At 42.4% G+C, this 21,763-nt stretch overlaps 1 long non-coding RNA gene across 3 annotated transcripts in view; it reads left to right on the top strand.

The window, feature by feature from the left end:
* Positions 1-21,763, top strand: part of LOC115580846 (uncharacterized) — a 153,000-nt gene that overhangs the window by 43,092 nt on the left and 88,145 nt on the right. Inside the window, exon 4 of one of the 3 annotated variants that reach the window (XR_003983942.1) lies at positions 3,277-3,972. The exons of the other annotated variants lie outside the window; for them this stretch is intronic. This is a non-coding gene — a long non-coding RNA (uncharacterized LOC115580846). Of the gene's footprint in view, positions 1-3,276; positions 3,973-21,763 lie in introns of those variants that run through there. 3 annotated transcript variants of the gene reach the window in all.

Raw genomic sequence — 21,763 nt, forward strand, 5'->3', positions numbered from 1 at the left:
TATGAGGTAATCATTGGCTGCAAACAAGGCTGTATGTCAGGAGAGTTGACATTTAGTCGACACAGGAGAGGAAGGAGTGTGTGCATGTGTGTGTTTGGGGGCAGTGTTGCCGCTGTTTGAAGCATTGCACAGTGTGCTCCTTCACTAACGGAGAGAGGGTCTGACTGAGGCCTGTTTGGTTGTAAAAGCAAGCTGACAGCTTTGTTAACAAGTCCGAGCAGATGAGAGGGATTATTTTATTCCGTGGCATGAGGATGGTTTCAGCAGACAGCCCTCGGTTAGCTTTGGATTTGTCGGCTTCCAGTGATTCACTTGTGATTTTTCATAAATTTGCCTGTAACACAGAATTAGGCAGTCCTAGCTGTCATTATTAGAATTATAATATCTTTCAGGTGATGCTGTGTCGGGGAGAATTGCAGTCATCTTGCATCTAAACGTTAAAATAACATAGTGGTACTGGATCTAATGGTTTTGAAGAATAACTGAGATTTTTGTATGACTTGTCATGATAAGACAAGAGCTTTGTTTACCCAGCATGCATCTCTCTAGAAGGATTAGGGAGACGCTGTGGTCAATATTTCAAGGAGTCTCATGACTGGTTATTTATTGTTGTTTCTGGACTTTCTGTGCCAACATTGGGAGGAAATATAGATGAAATCCAGTTTCATTTAGTATGAGATTTGATCTGTTTCAAATTATACTAGGCAACAATTTAATTTCCCCAAAGTAGTGAGTTTGGCTAAAAAGCAGACTGATTCTATAGTAGCAGAACTCAAAAGAACATTTTCTTATACCCTCTTTCTCCGAAACTAAGACTAACTTAATTGCCCTGTTATTCAGAGTCGACATAAACAAAATAAAAAATCATCAAAACAATCTTGGTTGGTCTACCCCAAAAACCACCAACTCTGATTTGGTTGAAATGAAACCCTTATTTCACAGAATAAGATGTGAAAATATTCTGGGAGAGTGTTGTGTGGAAAAGTCCGGGCATTGCGGAGGTCCAGACAGTGGCTCTGGAGGATTGAGGTGTGGCAGCGCTGCTCTGATTTGGGTCCTTAATGGGCAAGAAGAGAGCTCTTTCGAGGTTAAAAAGGAGATTCAAGTAGAGTTTTGGATTCACATGCGGTTTGTCCCCACTGCCCTCTCTGCCGTTGAGGGCCTGTGTGTGCTACTGTGTTAACTCGCTGAATGAAAGTTTGTTGCTGTGCAGTGGCTGTCTTCTTTGGAAATAGAATACTAATAGAGCAAAAATAAAATGACAAAATCGCCCCTAAAAAAACAACTGGCCATGATGTCAGCCATTTGCCAGTTGCAGATGTCTTTGTACAGTGTGTGTGCGCATGTTCCTCAAATGCTGTATGCTATTTGGCATGTGATCTACCCATTCCTTATTACTGGGTCATAGCGGTGTCTCAAGGTATACAGTATTTCAGTGAGCATAGATGAACTAGGGCTAAAAAAACTTCAATCACATTATATCATAATTATTTTATCCTAGTATTTGTTAACTGAACATGCAACTTGAGGTCAAAAAAAGCTTTTTTTCGAATACATTTCAATTATACATCTTCAGAGAATGCTCTGTGCCCGTGTTTGACATTTTTCTCCATAGCAGAACATGCTTCCAGGATGTGGGGGAAACGTGCTAACACAATAGAGCACCAAGCTAATTATGTTGCTGTCAATTATTCATCGGTAACTCAGGTTTGCAAGCTCGCAGACACATACAGTTTCCTCTTTACCCAGTGTGTCTTAAAGGCTTGCTCACAGGGACCACAGAAGAAGTTATAGACATCAATATTTCATAGATAATTATTATACCAAAGCCACTGACTTTAATATTCCTTGCAAGGGGCCTTGTGGTGGGTTTCTGCAGCTCATTGTTGTTAGTGAAGAAGTGGAAGAATGTCAGATGAATTAATAACTACAGAAGGATATGGATAGTCGAACCACTCCTCCTGCCTTGCCACACATATGCATGCATGTGAGCAAACATACATGGACGAAAGGCAGATCATAACCTACTGGTTACACTCCCATATAATTGTTTTGCACATTAAGATTAGGTAAACATATTTCTCCACCAATGCATAAAACATATTCTTTTGGGTTTTTAAAATAATGAAGAACTTATTAGCAATACGAGCGACTCACCTCACGTTGGAAAGACTTTGATGTCGCTAGTGTGTGCTAGCACAGAGGGCTGCTCACAGCTGTTAGCAGGATGCATAGTGGTCATGTAGCTACTGTTTATGTGGCTTCGTGAGAATAACTGTGATTTGTGAATGGTGAAACAAAGGTGGCTTGTTTTAGTAACGTTATCGTTAAAAGACAGAGGTTATGTTTAATCCTGTTACTAACACATTTGATTTCTCTGTAATAGTAATTTTGCAGTTATCAAGATTTCTTTGTAATGTTTGTCCTAATAATGATAAGCCAACGGCAAGATATAATTTAATTGTGAGGTTGACATTAAATGTCACATTATATGCCAGTTGTTCTATTCACTGCTGTGGCACCAGATGACAGAGCAGCTTCTTACCTCAGAACGTCATCTTCGACATGAGGAATGACAAAGAATTACTTCACATAGAAATAACTATATAGATTTAACCAATATTTTTTGTTAATGGTATTGTTTGCTCATGTACTGTAGGTCATACACATGTGCAAGTATTAAGCTAATACAGTTTTATAACCAATTAAAACGACATTAGTAGTTTAGCTTCACAGGCTCTGCCTTGGGATTTGCATTGCAGTATTTATTTTACAACCAACTGATGGGACGCAAACACAAATGTTTGTTTGCAAAAGAACCCACTTCACTTTAAAAACTAAAATAGATAAATAAATTTTTTTTTTGGACAATTAGACATCCTCTCTGTTTGTCCAGCTATAATGAGTGATAACACTAAGAGTCAGAGCAAAACTGTTGCCAAATGTAGGTACTTGAATGCAGCTGAACAAAAAAGGCAGTAATAGACAGCTGGCCTCAATTTACGCATCCCGTTAGAAAACAATACAAAAATAATGCAAACCGCCTTGAGAGGGCAAGCAAAATATACAAATGTCACCCTTTTGTCTGTCATGTATTGTCCTCCCACCTGACTCCACCATTAACCCCCAGGGGGCAAAGCTGGGTATTTGGAAGTGGGCGATGTTAGTTTAGTCCTGCCTCTGGGACTAATCACCTAATGAGGGCATTAGAGGAGTGTTAGGGTCACAGTGATTTGTATTAGCGTGTGTGTGCATGTGTGTGTGTGTTGGGTGCAGGTGGTATCCCTTGACATAGAGGGACCCCAGGGGAGATATTGAGGGGACCGGAGCAGGCTCGAGGGCCTAAGCTGTGCCCAGTCAGAAACTGCTTGGACGGTGATGGATACCTTGCCCCAGGGAGAATGGCCACAAGAGCACTTAACCGTAACCAGGCAGAGACAAACACACACAAATGCTTCACAGACAGAGCGAGATCCAAGTCCCAGACACAGAGCAGACACAGCGCACAGCGAGGTGGAAATGAGATGTTTAGCTTGATGATGCGTGACATCTGTAATGCATTCTAATTCTCCCCATCGGAGCACTAGTCCTTAAGAATGATTGATGATGTTGTTTCATCGTCTCAGTAAACACAGCTTAATAAATGAAGACCATGTCTGATCATCTTTGAATGGAAACAACACTTCCATGATTCAAACGGAATTCAGCATTGTCCTAAAACCACAATATGGCAGCATGTAATTTCACATGCATTTCCCTCATTTTTTTTCTTTTTTAAGAATGCTGAATCCCCTCTTTTCTCAGTGTTTGTTCGTATGCAGCACAATTTTAACTCATTTTTCATTATTTCATCCCGAGGAACATTGAACATTTATTTCCTTGTGACGATGCATATGTACTTCTGCCAGTGATGTCGGTGTGTGTGTGTGTGTGTGTGTTTGTGTGTGTCTCTGTCTCTGATGTATGTCATTATGTATGCCTTTGTGACTGAGTTGCTTGACAGTAAAACTGGTTGTTTGACTGTTCAGTAAACGGTGCAGAGAGTAGTAATTTCACAATCATCACATCACGCTTTGCAGACAGCATTATTACAGATGTGGTGTGGCCAACTCTGCTATTATCATTACTTAACCCCAGTGCAGTTGCCCTGAACATAAGCCTACCATTAGCATTAAATGTTAATCACCCATGCAACCAGCCAGCTTGGTGTCTAGGCTGGCAACAGTATCGTATTCCAATGTATTCTGCATATATTGGATAGCTACCGTGTAATTGACAAATACATTTCAAATCAGGTTGCGACTGGTTGGTGTTTAGAACAAGGCAAGCACACAGGATACAAGGAGCCGACACACTGAAGGTTTGTGTGTGCAGGTGGGTGTATCTCCGTATGAGTCCTTTGTTGAAAACATTTGCATTTTTGGTACTCGTGTAGCTTGTGCATTCACAGCAGGCAGGCTCCTAGCCCAACTTCAGCTACACTTTTGTATGCTAAATTCCCCACATACTGTATACAAGTCACCTCTGTGAATTTCCTCTTCGGTATTGAACTGCTGCTTGCACGGTACTTTATCCATACAATATATTCTCAAAGTATTGATGAATGCAGCAGGCACCATGCACTCCAGTGCGGTTGCAATGTGTCAATATCCCAAGACATGAGTTGACATACACACCAGTACAGTGAGCTACTGTAATCCTCAGGGGAGGAGGGCATTGAATACATAGCACCACAGACCTAGCTGTCAGTGACATCAGAGGTTCTTGTGAGGTTCCTCCACAGGAGACCATCATCTCATGGGACCCAGAAGATTACAGTTTGGGTGTATCAGCTCGAGTAGAACTGTATTTTCTCACATGCCGTGTTTGGTATAAGTAGAGGTTTTTGCCATCGGCATGATGATTTTCAAGTAAGCTTCATGCAGAAAAAAACATTATGTTAATATGAATAATATCATGCTAATAAATCAGATGTATCTGTAATTTACACTTGTTATTAACAGATAACCAATTGCACATAACACATAACACATTCTAAATCCTGTATTAGGCATTGTGCTGCTAATCTATTAGGGTAGAGAACAAGAAGCTTGCCGGCAGCATTTCCATGTGATCCTTCTCCTTCATCCATTTCATCAACTGTGGTTTTAGTTAGTTTTCCCTAATACAGTGTTGACAAAAGCATGAACTGCTTTGTTTTTGTAAGCTTAAAGAGGGGAACTGCTTAGTATGGTGCTGACAGCTTTTAAACCAATGTGAAATAACCATAAATAAACCAACTCTACCAAGCCACATTTCTGCGATGGCCATGACTTTGTGGTCCGAAGCAAATTACAGAGAGTAAATAAGGCCTCTTATTCTGTATAATGGCAAACAGTAACTGGATTTTATTGCAGGTAAAGTTCTGTGGTTTGGTTGGTTATGGATAACCTAACCGTGACTTATCATGGCAAAAATTACTACATTTGCTGAATTACAAACCTTTCTAGAACAATGCCATGTCGACTAAACTCTCTACTCTACTCCCTACTTCCTGTTTATAGTCATTGTAACAATTAGATTAACTTATTCCCTATAATGAGTGTATACAATTACCAAGTTGTGGTTAAGTTTTGCTGGTCTCTTGAAAAGTGGATCTCGATCTTTCTGTTAATTTGTAGACCTACACTCGATATGTGAAGGGTTTCACACAGTTTTAGCACAATGTTCTGATTGACTGAATTTCTCCTCAAAGGAATAGTTTGGACACAGCATATGTGCCAGACCACTTCTCACCAGGTGCAACGACTTATTCTAGTCTCCACTGGTTGCCTGGCAACCTCCATGTTATGCCAAAAACCTATGGCTGACAAATAGTCTCACACATAAATCCTCATACAACCATTAAAGCACAACTTCTTTTGTGCAGGATTATACAAAGGATTTACAAACTCATCAAATTTTGTGTTGATATGTAAGTTGAGTTTGAGAGTACAGCCAGAGGTTTCCGCCTATTTTCAGTCATTATGCATCATACTTCCTGATATGTCATCCTGACATCTTCTGCCACTTAGTCATTTTGTGGTTACACAGGCATTAATCAAACAAATGTTTTATTGGTGGAAAATAATAAGCAGCATTTGTTGTGCCAGGTCAAAGAATTACTGTTTTCAACAGCAGTTACTATTAGTTTACTTCTTGTAGTAGGGAGATGTACGTGCCTGCAAGGGCTACTGGTTAATGATAGGAAGACACAAGTAATAACCTTGGCTTAACCAAAGCAACATCTACCAAAACAATGCCATGAAAAGTGCAGATAGTTGATGTGGTGTACAAAACCGACACTGTTTAAAAAAATCAGCACTTGCCAGCCACAGGGACATTCTCCGCTAGAAGGATTACAGACTAACAAATTAAAGGAATAGAGAATGACAATGTGACTACACATGCTTGCCTTTAGTGTCAGTTTCTTGGCCCAAAGCCCAAAATGAAGAAACCAAGGAAAATGCATGACATGAAAGTTCAGGTTTCGTAGAACAGTGGGTAGCTTATTAAATCCTCTTTGATCCCGCTGTCTTTGATATCTGTGCTCTCATAAAGAATTCACTTTCAGTAGTAAATATAGGTAGTTCAGAGAGACATCATGACACACACCCCTCATTCCCTTACAGTCTCTTTAAATTATACAAAACAACCTAGGAAAATATGCAGGTCGTAAAAAAAGAAAAAAAGAAAAAAAGAGAAATCAGCCAAAAGGAGTGGGAATATTCAGTTCCTTGACTTAGTTACATCTGGGGATTTGGGGGATTTGCAGGTTGTTAGGATATTGAGGTTTTGTGATAAGTTCAAAACAAGTTCACCAAAACATTTAGGAATGCTTTGATTTGGACAGTGAACAAACAGCAGTGTTTCTCTGTAAATAATTCCCAGGAATGTATAATGCACGGTTCATCATCTCTGCTGAAAATGTTTTGGATAATTTTCAGAATAGAAGGTAGGTTAAAGACAAAACCAAATCCTGTGCAAACTATTTGATTGTCTTCTTGCGACCCTGTCCTCGAAGGGGCCATAGACAATACTACAAAATGTTGTGTTAATAAAGGAAAAAATACAATAAAAAAACAGCTAAATGATGCATCTTACGTGAGTCTGATTTCATGTGTTTATCACCAAGTGCTTGAACATAGATACTGAGCCAATGACACTATGCCCACAAAAGTTTGTTGGTCAATCAGATGTTTGAAACTTTACGTGTGTACTTGTTATTTGTGTCCATGTGTGAGCTGTTGTGTGGCTGAGTTGACAAATGTGGCTGAGTTAGCCGGGATGAAAAGCCCTCTGCCCGTGACCCCTTATCCAAGTTGCCATGGCATCTCTCTGTTTGTAATTGTCCCAGTTTTCTGGGTTGAAAATAATGACCAGCATCTATCAGGGGCCTGCCATCCCTTCCTGTCCTGTCCCAAGCTATACCCTGACCTGGCAATGCCACCCTGCTGAGCCCACCTTGCCCGGAGGCCAGGCCTGTTTGTTTGCCCTGCCCAAAGTATGACACTGTGCCGCGGAGACGGAGAGGTCGCGGCTGCCCCTGACCTGACCTCTCACCCCTCCTTCTGCTTAATGCCAGGGCACTGGGGGTGTGATGACTGGATAACACACATTTACTCACAGTAAGATAAATGAGCATGCACACACATACTTCAGCACATGGATCACACACACACACACACACACACACACACGAAAAGAAACCAAATTAACCCACACAGTCAAGCAAACTTTAAGAAGTGATCTTTCTAGCTCTGCCTCATTTTCCCACTGCTTAATGGATATAGGTACTCGAGTCAACATTTGCTGTTTTTTGTCTTGGAAATAGCAACAACAAACAAGGTTTCCACAACAACGATCGGCGTCTTTCAAAGAGATGATTCTGCTTGATGTCTAAGTGAAAGTTTACTTAATTGGAGCTGTAATCTGCCATGTTAGCGCAGCCAAGAAGAGTCAGCCCCCGCATCCTCATTAAAACAACACAAACCTACTTTTGAACAGTAAGTTGGGGGATTGATTAGGAAGACGCCTGTTCTGATATCCATTTCTTTCATTGTTCTCCGCTGGCTCAATGCGGCAGGCATTTTCATGGTGCATTCCAATTACCTTGGTGCAGATCAAGAAAGGTGCCAGATTAACTAGAGAAACCTTGCTAACACAAAGAGAATTCCTAACTTAACAAGATGTCATTTCTCATTGATAAGCACTGTCAGAATCTCTGTGGCTTCTCTTTCTGAATAATTAGGAGGTTTGGATTTGAATACATATACAGAGACTTCAGGAATCGTTAGATAGAGTGTGCAACGCTGTGTTTAATATTTCACAAATTTCCCTTTTTCAGTCCAGCCCATGAATATTTGTAATGGGTTTCTTTCAACTTCCTTTTTCAAGCTCTTGCTCGAAAAACATGCGAGGTAAAGAAAGTTTAAGTACACCCAGATTTGATATAACGTACAGTGTGTTGCAACCGGTAGAACTCCTCTTGACATGCAAGTTAATAATTAAGCTAAGTTCACACGTTGCTATGCTGTAACGTTAATAGTGTGTCAACCCTTTTCTTTTCCTGGGATATTTTTAACGTTAATATAACAGTACATTGTTAAGATTTTGTTCATAAAGTTTCACTAAGCACTTACTTTCTGCCCGCTGCACTTTCTCGCTGATCCACATTTATGGTTGTCCTGCTTTGGTAATCATTATACTGTATTTATTGTCCCTTTGTGGCCACCAGCCTTTGTTAGCCGAGTTTATGCTTGTAATGGGCGTCAGGAGCCTACAGAGGCAAAAGATCCACTTCATTGGGGCCACTTTCTTTCACGTCGCTCACCACAAAATCGTCTGCACGGAAGATTTGGCCTCACACAGCGCCTCGCTGGTGTACATTTGCTGTGAGTGTCTCGTTTTTGTGGAGCTCTGGGGGCATTTTAAGTGTCATCATTTAGGCTTCAGCAGCCTCGTCGAAACGAGGAGGGCCCTTATGATAATGACCATCACCCTTCCCTGTATGCTAAATGACATTACATCTTTTCCCCTCAATTTGAGATTTAAAATAGATTAGTTTCCCCCTGAATAATGCCTGTTAGTAATGGAAACTCTTGAGAGGCTGGGCTGAAAATACACATTCACACATAGGCCCACACACACATACATCATGTTATTATCACACTCCAGGGGAAGTCTTATTAATCTTCAGAGTTTTTTTTTTTTTTCTTTGCCCTTCTTCCTCATTTGGAGGCAGCTCATGAACAATTCAGCTTCTGCCTGCTAATGGTGTTTCACAAGGCTCTGTGGGATATCTTTTATACATCAATAAGGGCAATTATCAGCTTAACTGAGAAAGCAGTGTCGCCAGCTCAGCCATGCCCTTCTCCTCTGTGCTCTACCAGGGTAGTGTCTTGACATGCTTTAGTAAAGCAGTGCACCAGCACTGCCAGAATTAAAGGTTTCGCTTACTGCTGGGCCTACCCATTTAAAGCAAAGCAGAACAAATATCTTAGTCTGGCACTTAACTACAGGTTAAAAAGTGTGACAAATGGCAGCAAATTTAATTGAGCAACTTTAACGTGACATACATATGAGTTATTTTTATAGTCATGCTTTGAGCAAATACGTTATTGATTTCATCGTAGATTTAAGTGTTAAGTGCTTCTAAAACTGTTTATTTTAGACTATTAGACTAGATATTTATTTCTGATTTTAAAATGTTTTATTGGTATTATTCATGTATTTATATATGTTTTACCTTTTCAGTTATTTTCTTTTGCTACTCTCCTGAATAACAACTTAAAGCACTTGGCACAAGAGGGCACTACAGCCACGCATACCCCCTGGGGATGCCACCCCACCCCACCCGATTCCCAACTGTCCTGCCTCCGTGCCTTTTCATTGTTCAGAAGGGATTGGTGTGGGGGGGTTGGCAGCCGTGCACAGCTGGCAGCATTAGCGGCTTAACCCTCAATGCTAATGCTAATATAGGATTGGGCATGGAGCAGACATTGTGAGCCATATGACCACTGGCGGGCAGGAGTTGAGAGGGGTGAGGGGTTGCTGGTGGTGAGCTGATCCATGCATGGATTAGTGGGCAACATGGCAGAGTTAGTCCACTGGAGAATGCCACCACTCTGGTTCAGCTCCCACTACGGTAATTAGATCAAGGCGAGGAGATGTTGTGTGTTCGGGATTTAAGACTGTTAACACAGTCAAACTCTGCTCTGTTGGGTTGGTCAGCTTTTTTTAGAGTAACATCTATCAGTCGATGATTGAGCTCAGAAGTCCTGATATTTTCCTCTGGAAAGGACACATCTGCTCTTTACCTAGTCTCTCCAAATTATCTTGTGTTGAATTATCCTCAAGCCTTTTTTTTTAAGCAGTTCAGCAGAATCTCCCAGTCAATCTGAAACAGTGCCCTGTGGCCTTTCTGTTCTCCAATGCTCCAACCCTCATATCGCTGCCACCATCTCTGCCAGTGCCAACCGTTGCTTCATCCTTCTGCTTTGCTGTTCAGCCCCCTCATTGGCTGCCCAGCGGTCCTCATCTGGTGAGACACCAGCAGCTGGCCAGACAAACCTAAGGTAGTATGGTGGCTGTGGAGCTCAGTTGCCCTCAGAGGCCCACAAACCTTTGTGCTCAGTTCCCACAGCAGCTCCAACCTCTGTTTATGAACAAGAGGGATCAGACCAGGGCTTATATTTATAACCACACCACCATGACCGCCGCCGCACCATCACAGTAATCACCACTGTGCATTGAGCCTGAGTGGAGCAGACACTTGGCCCGCTCCAGATGGGCACCGGCCAGCTTGGCCCCTCAGCCCGGCAGCTCTGAACTGAAATCATAGATGGGCTTTGCCCCTGCCAGCTCTGAACTGGCATACCAGTTGTTGTGATCTAGTAGAGGAAAAAAAAAATAGGGAACATGATGATAATGTTTCAGCTTAATCATTTGAAAGGTCAGTTTTGCTTTGTTCCCTGTTGCGCTTTGTACGGTGATTTGTGAGTGCAAGGTCTCAAATTGCTGGACTAATGTTCTCATGGAGAGTGTCTGTGTCATACATTTTGGCAGACTGTATGATTTTGTTCTAGACTGATGAATTTAAACGACTGCCAGAAATGCTATTTATATTTCAAAACCAGAAAGATTAAAAGGCTTAGTGCTAGTCAGCTGTTTTTATTTTTATCTCGTTCTATGTAGAACGACTGATCTCTTCCTTTGTCAGCTAATTCTGGTTTTCTTTCTCTTTCCAAAATCTCTTCATCCAAGCCTTATTTGAGTCAAACAATTTGTCGCCAGACATGGGTATTTTACAAGGTCTTGGAAAACATTTCATCCTTTTAATTTAAACAGATTTCTTTTCCAGTCTTGACCCCTGGAAAGATGCCGTTGTGGTGGCTAGAAGTGGGGGGGAAGTGAGGACCAGTCTCACCACACAGCCCACCACAACAACCTGACAATACTACATTTCCTCACTGTTAGTGATCTAGCAGACTCATCTAGCCAAGGCACATGAGCAAACACATCCCTTAAACCATCTCTCTGCATGTCGAGGTCAGCTCCAGTGGTCCCGAGGTGGAGGAAAGTACACTCCACTGCGCCAGTTTAAACTTAGCCCACACTGACATGCCCATTTGAGGTTTTAGGTTGCGTTTCAATGGTTTTCTGTGGATGCCTTAAAAAACGCCCATGGGGAGAATTAGTGGGAGCTTTGGCAATACAGCAGAGCCACAAGTAGGTGAAAGGCAAACAGAGCTCACAGATTGGCGATGTCAGTCAAACAGCTGTAGAGCACTAGCCATTAGCTCATTAGCAGTAGGCTTCGTGCTGGGTTTGGCTGGTGTGCACAAATGGCGAGGTGATGATAGCTATTTTGCTGTCCAGACCGAGAGAATAAGAAATAGTCGGAGTCTGAATAAGTAATGGAAATTGTGTCAGTTCTTCTGGACTACTGGAGCTCATAATGATGTCATTTTATGGGCTCATTGTTTCAATTATACATGGGTTTTAAAGTCAGTAGTGATCTCAGCAATATTATCAATACTTAACCTTCTATTTTCCCAGAGATGGCTTTTTTTCTCTTGAACCAGAGTGCAAAAAAACAGTTTAAAGCACCGACAAAAGGCATGAAAACCAAACCTGTTAAGGATTAGATCGAAGGCCTCAGCATAAAGAGTAAATCCCCTGGGATTGACTGGCATCAGCCAGACAGTATTGCTAACTTTCTGGATCTCTGTAGACACGGTTCACATTGACCATTGTCCATCTGACAGGTGGTGTCTATGCAGCTCGACTCTGCTTTGAGAAAAAGTCTGCCAAAGAATTCCATATACATATTGTGACTTTCTATTGAGGATCTCAATGAACAGTTTCTTTCTGAAAGGTACAATATCTGTATGAACATGAAGTTAGATTTGTTTAGAATGGTCAAAATACAGAGAACAGAATGGGAAATGCTTATTTTGAAATTGAATTAAACCTTATTAAACCTAATTTATCAGGAAAATAAAGGTGTAAATTGCTTAAATCAATTATTTTCCTGACAATGTTCAGTGAGAACAACAGAAAGCCAGTCTTCAGTGAGAGTAAAAGTTAAAATTTCAGCAACAACAGTGATTGTTGACTACAGGAAGTGTAGCCATCACCTCTGATATTTGCTTGCCTCAAAGTATGCAAAAACGAAAAACGAAGTCTTCAAAATCACCTTCCAGTTCAGTTTGGCTTAAACCAGGTTTGGCTCCTCTCTGTTTTCTTCGTCTTGTGTCATTGTTGTAGTATTGCTGATCCACAGCGCACTAATCGCTCAATCATTGTCATTCACACGCACACGTCCACATACGGGTGTTCACACATTTCATTGTTGACTTTTCAGTATAATAGCTTCCCTACAAAGACGAAAAAAACTTGAATACAGTTTGATTAGGTACGCTAAAAGATCAGTAGCAAGACAAGAGATGCAAGCTAGTAAAATGTGAGTGTGTTTATATGCAAGCAGGTGTTTGTGAACAATTCTGTCCTTCTGTAGTCTGAAGATTTGACTGGACCTCATCGCTGCCTGTCTGGGAATGACAAAGGCATGTACATGAATGCAGTCCAAGACCCAGTTGTCTTGTCATTTGTCTAGTGTGTGTGTGTACAAGGTTTGCAAAGCTTGTGGTGTCAGCTTCTGGACGTTTGTGTGTGTGTGTGTTTGAGTGTAAGAGAATGAGATCAGGTTACGCTAGGGATAATCCTCCCAAAGCCGTTTTGTTCAGGCCTAAATCACTGGATATTACCCTACCCATAAGTGATTTTAATTGGTTGTCTCATATAACACAGACTCCCGCCTAACGCTAATGCCGCCCTGTAATTGGCTGAAGGCTGCCTCTGCCTGTTAAGTTCATGGGACAATAATGGTTTAGGTGGCAAAGTTACTGGATATTGGAAGTGATCAAAGGATCAGACTCTTAACTATCTCAGATTCATTGTCTGGCTTTGGTGCTGTTTTGGGTCTCGAAGGCTGAGGGGTGTGTACAATGTGTGTGTGTGCGCACGTGTATGTGGACTTGCATGCGTGGTGTGAATGTAAGCTAGTTTGTGAAGGGCTTGTGTTCATTGGCTAATTCTGTCTCGCCTGGACTGCAGATAGCACATATTGTCCTCTTGCCTCCCACCTCCCCTAATTGAAGACTTGGCTCTCCAGATGATTCCAGACCTCTCAGTTACCATAGTGATCATGGCGGCTTTGATAACCACGGATGGCTATGATGCCACCTCCTGCAGACTCCATTGACCACAGTTTGGCCGGCCATCTGGGGTTCTAGCTGGCTGGCTAAAGGGACTTTGGTGCATGCTGGTTGGCCGCTGGCATGTTCAACCTGCCACTTGGCTTGTCCATTATCCTCTTTCAGCAGGGGGATTCCAACACAGTCTCATATAATTTTGTAATTTTGTAATTTTGAGGACAAACTCATAGCATATGTTGTGGACACAAATAATGTGAAGATTACATGTATTTAAAATGAAATGATTATGAGACAGTACACCCAATGTTTACCTCTTCCCTGTGTTAAGAGTTACAGTTTTTTAATTAAAGATTAATGTACTCAAACAAATGTGATGCACCCTAGGTAAAATATTGTCCTCCACACCCTCAGTAGTGGGTTTTTTATATGTAGTTTAATGCTGTCATCATCTGATTTTCGGCGAGGGCGAACAATGACACGACTGTTCATCCCTTCCTCTCTTCCCATCCCTCTACCTCTTGCCCTCACAACAAACCCTCTTTCTATTCGCATCTGTTGCAGACAAGGCTAAAAGCATCTATTTCTCTCTAATCCCCTTTAAGAGTGGTGCACAATTTATTTTTGTGAGGCCATTTGTCCCAGACAATAGGCACTAACAGGCTAGACTCTGTGTTGCTCACTTGCTCCCCCAGACACCCACCCACCCACGAAACCTCCACTACCATCGCACAGGTGCATGTGTGCATGCCCTGACCTTGGGAGCAATGCAGAGCTTGTCTTTATGAGGCCTTGAGACATGGCATTTGTGGCATTTAACCCCCTCATCACTCTGTGACCCCCATTCACCCCCCCCTCTGCTTTGGTTCTGTCATTCTCTTTCCACCCTCCTTCCTCGCTGCCCCTCTCCTCACATCCTGCTCTTCCTGCATATTCATCCTCCTCCACCGCCCATGCCTCCTTGTTAAATCTCCTTCTGTCACTGACTTCAGCCCTTTAACCTGGCAGGTAAACAGCCATGGTCCAGGTGTGTGTGTGTGTGTGTGTGTGTGTGTATGTGTATGTGTGTTGGGGGTAACCAGACAGACACAGAATGTACCCCCTCCTCCCATACACTGGGCTCGCTTTGAGAGGTTAGAAAGATCTTGACAAGGTCAGTGAGCTTTGTAGCTCATAATTACCCATCCTGGGTCTACAGTAGATATGTCAAAGCAGCTGGACCACGTAGGGTTCACACTATATAGAAGGAGATGAATCTGTGAGCTGAAAATGGTCCAAATAGATCTGTAATTTCTGTAGTATCTTTATTCAGGCTGAACCCTCTCTGAACAAACTCACGTTGTTTCCATGTCTATCCACTGTGCATCTCAGATGTCATCAGAGAGAAGAGAACAGTCACAAAAATATATAAAAGCCCAATTTCTTTGTTGGGTTTAGGCACCAAAACAACTTGATCTTGAGCTGAAATAAGTACTTGGTATAAGTTTCATCATTAAATTAATAGCTATGATGGTTATGGTTGGAGAACAATCCTCGTCACAGATGAAAAGAAACCAGCATTGGTCCTCTGTTGGAAATGGGAAGCAGAAAGTGGTCTTTCATGTCAGACGTTTTGTTGTCCCTTCCTGCTCCTGTGGACTTTTGGCTCTATAACAACCCCATGCTACTTCCTCCTTTGGGCTCAATGGACAAGTAAAAACTGCTAGAGGTCCTGAATGCAAACACATCTTGTTTATGGCATTTGCTTTAACAACTGATTTTGTAATTTCTCTTGGTAGGCCAGCCTCTTAAACTATTTGGCCTGAAGGGACATTATGTCGGTATTGTCTGCTTTTGATTTACATATGTGCTGTCAGAAGTATCTTCTCATTGACAACAATACCAACAGTGAAAAATGATTATGCAAAAGTATGTTATTCATCTACTCCTTGACTTACCACTGTTGGAGAACAACACTGATATATTAAGTGTTCCTTTGAAGCAGGTGTTTCTTGGGGGAAAAGTATAAATTGAATTCCTTCAGAGGAGGTTTTTCTCGCTCTGGTAGAGGTTAATGTCTCCATGCTGTTGCTGCTGTTGGTGGTTCTTTCAGAGATGTGTATCTGATTATGGCACACACTTTCCCTCACTGCTGTCCTTGGTGGATTCCTAGTAAAACAGCCCTCACTCACCTGATGATTAACATGATTTAAGATGGTGGAAGCCACATGGGGCCTCATTACCATCATAAATACTTATCCCTCTGTTCCATTTTCTCCCAATGTTCCATTTTTCTATGGCATGGCAGGGAAGATGTGCAGGTAGAGAGGGGGTTTGGAAAGTACACAAGATGCTGTGAGAGGAGGGGAGTTTGTGGTGTTGTGGGAATGCAGACCCACCCTTCTCCTCCTCTCTCCCCTCAGGTTAATTCCCAAGATCTCTTCAACTTGCTCCTCTGTTGGCCCAACAATGGCCTCTGTGGGCCCACCACTTCCCAACTCCATCTCCCTTGGCTCACTCTCAGTTTTTTTCTACGACAACTACAATTACAGTTATCACACACAGACACAACCATCAATGAGGAACTATGGAGGCAGCACAGAGAAACAGTAGGGGAAGGGTGTGTGAGAGAGTGTGGTTGTGAGACTCTGAGCTCATCATAAAACATTGTTGAATCAGAGGCAAATAGTAAAGAATGATTTCACAGTTGTATACTGCATTTTATTTCATTTAAACTTTGCCAAGCACAAAAGCAGCAAAAAAGTTTCGTCTGACAGCAAGCTTTTAAAAACTATCCTACTGTCATATACTGTTCGAATGAGGACAGAAAACCTCGCTTTACCCTGTACGTTTGCAGACTTCTGATTTTATGTCACAGTCCTGTAACTGTAACAGCACAAAAGGGAACAGCTTGAGCGAGCCGACATGAAAAAGTCTACGAACAGATGGGTGAAACAATAGAACTTTAACGACATGTGATACATAGTCTCCTGACTTCTTCTGTGATTTCACAAGATGCCAGTTCTCTGTTTTTCAAAGGGAATACTCAAAATGCTTATATCAGGATGAATCAAGACAAAGCTACGACATGACTCCTGTATCCAGTATGCCACTTTATAGACATACCTGGTGTTTTGATCTCCACTTGTATCTACGTCGAAAAAGAAAAGATAAAAAAAATATGGGATATGTTTTATTTTAGTGTAGCTGATAGATTCGACAGACAACCCTCATTAGACCAATCTTTTGAGTTGCAGGTCACATGTGAGTCAAAATGCTTCAGATGAATGTTTCTTTTCTTTTTTTTGCCATCTCTCCATTTTTACGAGGTAAGTTTCATATATATATATATATATATATATATATGACTGTCACGTTGTAGGTCAACTCATGATATTTCTCCCAGAAATAATATCAGGTGACAGTACAAATATATAAAAACCTAAAACATCACATTTGTTGTTACACTTTCGCTTTACAAGGCTATAGCTTTGACTTGTGTGTAGATTCACAGTCATTACTGTAGGCTTCAAAGGACCTGCATCTGCTGTCATGTCAGTCAAGAGTGCAGTAATGATATACTTGCATACCGCATTTAATGGAAGGTTGCGTCTGCCTTTATTTATAATGCACTAGCATTCCTAATACGCAGGATTGTGTCACATTCCAATAAAACAACCTGCCTCTTCTTGTACATGTCGGATCTTTTTGTCACCATCTTCACCCCGATGTACTCTTGTTAAAAAGTGTGATAAAACCATGAAATAGATGCTCTCCTTCACTGGTACCAGTGAAGCAATGCGAACATTTCATCTCTTTTGGGGATAGAAAGCCTAAGGCTGCATCCTGTTTTGGCAGCTGTAAAGATAGAATCGCCTCTTCTCCGCTCCTCTGGCACTTTGCCTTCTGGGGGAAGAAGCTAGGGGACAGGTGGGGACCGACTGGCCCGTGCCAGCTGACCTGTCAGCTTTAGACCCTGTGTGTTTGAATAAAAGGAGGGAGGTGAAGGGGGGGCAGTTTGTTGAGGGGGTGATGGGCCTTGGTAGGGTATGCATGCAGCGTCTGTTTTGTGTGCGTGTGTGTGTGTGTGTGAGAGAGGGAGAGAGAGAGAAAAAGGAGAGGAAAAGAGATGGAAGAACAGAGTATGACAAGGGAGGCAGACAGAACAGGATGGTACTGCTGATGGAGATGGGATGTGACAGTTCTCCCTGGGATTGTGTGATTAATTGGGATCAGGTCACCTCTTCAATGTCTGGACAGTAATGCTATGCAGTCTCATATGGCTATTTACATACAGTGGGCTCCCCGGGCTACACACACAGACACACACATGCACGCGCTGGGGAAACAAAACACACACACACACACACACACACACACACACTTCTCTATGTGGAATACTGTCATTATTTTTAGCTCCGATACTAGTCCAAGTTATTGTAGTAGCAGCAGTGGAGCTTGTTGGTTTCCATGTTGTATTCAGATACAACTTTTTTTTCTCCTTGTTTTTCTTTTTCATATTTTCCTTGTGCTGGAACAAATATATGTACTTGACAAGAGCTCCTACTAAGAAAGTGGTTGTCGGTGCTGAAGTTCCTGTGTTACCTTTTGCAAACTCTGTCTCAAAGCACCAGCCCCTCTTTCAGAAGAGGGGATAAGATAGCATCCCGACGGAAAGCGCAGATACTAAGAAGACACATGGCACTGAATAATTTATGGCCCAGCAAAATAGAGACAGCCACTTGAAGTCCTGAGTAAGTAGGAGATATAGACAGTGGTGACATATCAAGCCACAATAAAGACACAGGGAACAGTAGAGAAGGCAGGGGGAAAACGTTCTGTGAATTTCCTGAGTTAAGAGTTTGTTTTGGTTTCCCTGCACTAGCTGCCTCGCTGTTTGAAAGTTGTATTGCTCTGCCTTGTTTACCAAGTCCTCTTGCTGCTTGCTCTGTCACACCGGGGATAGTACCCAGGTGAGCGCTGCAACACACAACGAAGAGAGAAGCCAGTGGCCCTTTGATTCCGGGCCGCTGGTTCCCTCAGATTAGCTATTCTCTCTATACCCTGACGAATCCACTGGCATAGCAGCCACTGTAACGGGAGGGAGACACTTCCCATTCCAATCGGGTGGCAGAGGCACGGTGGCTTCCTGGCTGGCTGTCTGACGGCCTGCCAGGTTGGGTGCTGGCTGCTCGCAGACTAGGTGGGTACGACATTTAAGACTTGGCCCCCATTGGGCACAGAGAGAGAGACACCCCAGACGGCCTTTGGAGCTGCCAGGCCCCTCCAGTCTCTCCCCATTACACCTCAGCAGCACTGATGATGGCAGGTCGCGGTGGAGAAGCTGTCCTCATGCCGCCCGTCACATCCCTGCCACTTTCATCTCCTTACTCACTTCAAAAGTGACATCTGTCATCGCTAAGAAGCTCGGAAGCGCCGTGTTCCTGCGATGTGCTGCTTTGATGGTGATTTGGCCCCAGGCGTTTGTCATACATAACTTAGGTGAAGAACAATGTGATATCAGACTTGGATTTTAAAGGAGAAAAGGAGTCTAAGTACACTACAGGCGGGCAAAATCAAAATCGCTCTAACCACTGGAGGGAGCGAATCAAAGTGCAGCATGAGCTGGTAGAAGTACTGTTCGTTGCTCGTATCACAGTCTTGTCAGTTTTCTTCTTGTTCGCCTCGTTACTGTGTCCCCATCTGCGGAATGAAGCAGCCGCCAATGGCAACCGTTCAGCCATGTGCCATTTGGAGAACTTTGCGAATGTTTGCTTTTGCTCTCAACCCGCAGCACGCTTATAGCACGCAAATGCTGCAACAACAATGTTATCAACAACACAGCTTGTCACCAGGGGTTCACGAGGTACAGGCTGTATTCAGACATACCGAAAGTTTAATGTGAAGCACATTTGTCTGGGTTAAGTAAGTGTGTTTTAGATGCTTGTGGAATGTGGATTTATAGTGTGTGTTTCTGCCTGAGCTCTGTAAATGTGTGTGTGGTTCACTGTCTGGAGGTGTGCAGCACAATGAGTGTTGTGCATGTACATGTGGCTATTTGTAAAAACTGAGTTATGATGACCCTGACAATGCTTTTCACCAGAGCTGTCAGAGACACGTCTTACTCGCTGACCTTGTTTTGGCGTCGGTGATACTTGACCCCCATCTTTAGCAATGTCCAAATCAACTTGTGCAGTCTTCATATCTGTCAGTTTAACCTTTAGACCCAACTTCTCTCACTGTCTTTTTCAACCTCGAGTTCTCATTGTCTTTTATTTGTTTTGTTTTTTTTGTCTCTGTTTTTTCTCTTGCTGTCTTGTTCTCCCTCTTTCATTCTTCCCCTGTCTGGGGTTAACCCAGAGTTCAGCCATCCCTCTTTCTCACCTCTCTGTGACTGACAGGCCTGTCTTCCAGATGGCTGCCAGATTGCCAAGCTCCTTGTCAGTTCATATTAAGCTTTGTTTGATTAATGCATAATTTAAGGGCCCGTTAAATTCTCTACAAATATATGTGTATCTAATTAGCGTTGTTAGGCTTTGTGACATCACCACCTAACTATTTTTTTTTTTCTTCACTGCAGTTTTTCCACTTAGCGTCAGCGAGGGTAAAAAAAACCCCTACGCGCTCCACCTTTCTCATCCCTTCCCAGTCTGTTAACGTAAACTGTCAGTGGAACTGACGTGGAACAGGATGATTAGACTTGTTTACCTCTCACTTTCGGATACACACATACATATTTGGAGGAGACTAAACATTTTTTGCATCTGTGTTTGCGTGTGTATGTATTTATGTGCTGCTTTGTATGAGCGTGTGCCAAACCACAAGTGATTTGACCAAAACAAAGGGTCAGACGTGGCGCTTACTTACACGGGTCAGTTTGAGTTGGTTCATTTGAATGAGACTTTTGCGGCTCACCTATTCTTAATACAGCTTAACACACAGATAGGACAATGTGCAAAAAATGTGTTATTTCTTTAGCAAACAAGACTACAGCTGGTATTTTGTCCCTAACAGGTGGATGGTGTATACAGTCTAGCTAAGCAAGACCCAATGAGCCTTAATCATCTTGCATGTATCACTGTTTTACTGACCCTTGCCCTGCACAGACTCCCTAATTAAGATACTGTGAAATGCTTTAAATGTGTATGATGAATACTCTTAATTATGGGTTTATTATTTTTGCTATATCAATAGTGAAACAGCTAAATACCATTGTTTGTTTGTTTACCATATCTGTGCCATACATTGGTCTTACTTACTTGGCTGGATGACTACGGTGGTTCACAGTGAATTGCATTTGGAGGTTTCTAGTTGTGTTGAGTTCATGCTGGCATGCATTTACCTAATTAAAAGACCAAAGAGGTCAATAATCAATATGTTTTTCACTTAATGTGGCTTTTACAGATACCAACAGTAGCCTATGGCTCGCTGGTCTTGCACTGCCATATTGCCACAGCACTGTGCCAGTGCAGCTCTGGCTTGTTTATGTTTCTTAAACTGTCGTCTTGGTTGGTGCTCAGCGTGTAATGATGGTGCCCCTGCTAAAGACTTTCAGGTAAACTTATTTAGCCCGTAGGGAGGGCGTACCCTGGCATTTAAAGGCTAACAGCTGCTATCTTGTTTACATTACATTTGTGCTGTTGGTAGGTAAGGTTGAGGGTAACTTGTCATTTTCATCATGTAGGCTACTAGTTAGGAAGTTGTTGTTTCCTATAGAGACAGCCATTTTGATAACCCTAACACCTAGAAAGTGGAAGGGGAGGAGAATGTGGCACATATAGTAATCAGCCAATGGCAGGCTTATACCAACAGTCTACATCCGGGGAGTCTTACTAATGGTTCACCACCACTGTTACCCTGGGTTCCCTGCTCACAATGAGGACAGATTGGACCGCGCTTGAGTTGCTGCAACTTGATAAAATAAATTCCTCAGCACTTGTTTGACTGTGAGTGTGCTCTCAGTTTGTGTGTGTGTGGTTTTTGTGCGTGTTTGTGTATCCCTTAGGCATTCCTGTGTTGGAGTTTTACAGTTCTGTGCTATAGGCCTC

Source organism: Sparus aurata, chromosome 4 (genome assembly GCF_900880675.1).
Source record: "Sparus aurata chromosome 4, fSpaAur1.1, whole genome shotgun sequence".
Taxonomy (NCBI): Eukaryota; Metazoa; Chordata; class Actinopteri; order Spariformes; family Sparidae; genus Sparus; species Sparus aurata.